Source organism: Trachymyrmex septentrionalis, unplaced genomic scaffold, assembly GCF_001594115.1.
Source record: "Trachymyrmex septentrionalis isolate Tsep2-gDNA-1 unplaced genomic scaffold, Tsep1.0 scaffold109, whole genome shotgun sequence".
Lineage (NCBI taxonomy): Eukaryota > Metazoa > Arthropoda > Insecta > Hymenoptera > Formicidae > Trachymyrmex > Trachymyrmex septentrionalis.
The window spans coordinates 273,590-274,050 of record NW_017304217.1 but is presented as its reverse complement, the minus strand read 5'-3'; the positions used below and the strand labels follow the sequence as shown (position 1 = coordinate 274,050).

The following is a 461-nucleotide window of genomic DNA, read 5'->3' as shown; positions in this document are numbered from 1 at the left end:
TATATGTATAATGTAAGGAATTATACATATAATAGAACAAATATTAAGATGTCATTTCACGTAGATATACACATGCATGGTGTAAGCATTTAAATGTATTTGACTAAACAAGTACTCTGGTTGAAAGAATTACTATTCCAAAACGTTTGTATTTCGTATGAAGAATTTTTAAGTGCAATTGAAAAGGTTTATGAATCATTCGATTAATTGTAATTAATTGTGAGGAATTTTATATCTGGATCATTATAGTACGGATACAAACCATCAGCTTAAAAATGTAAAATAGCACCAAAATAGAATGTGAAACTCCTTTTCTCTCACTCCCTAGACGTTATTTATTAAGTTCCTGAAAAATTCCTATTTAGACAAAGTAGCATCCATTAGCATGATTAGCATTCAATCTCAAATTTAGTTCTTTCGGCTTGCAGTTGCGAAGCATCGCCTAGAACCGCTTAAATATT

At 29.9% G+C, this 461-nt stretch overlaps 1 protein-coding gene across 1 annotated transcript in view; it reads right to left on the bottom strand.

Annotated features, from left to right (window-relative positions):
• Positions 1-280, bottom strand: part of LOC108748634 (probable glutamine--tRNA ligase) — a 5,332-nt gene extending 5,052 nt beyond the window's left edge. Inside the window, exon 1 of the mRNA XM_018486894.1 lies at positions 263-280. The gene's annotated coding sequence lies outside the window, so the exon portion shown is untranslated. The remainder of the gene's footprint in view (positions 1-262) is intronic.
• Between the last annotated feature and the right edge of the window lie 181 nt (positions 281-461).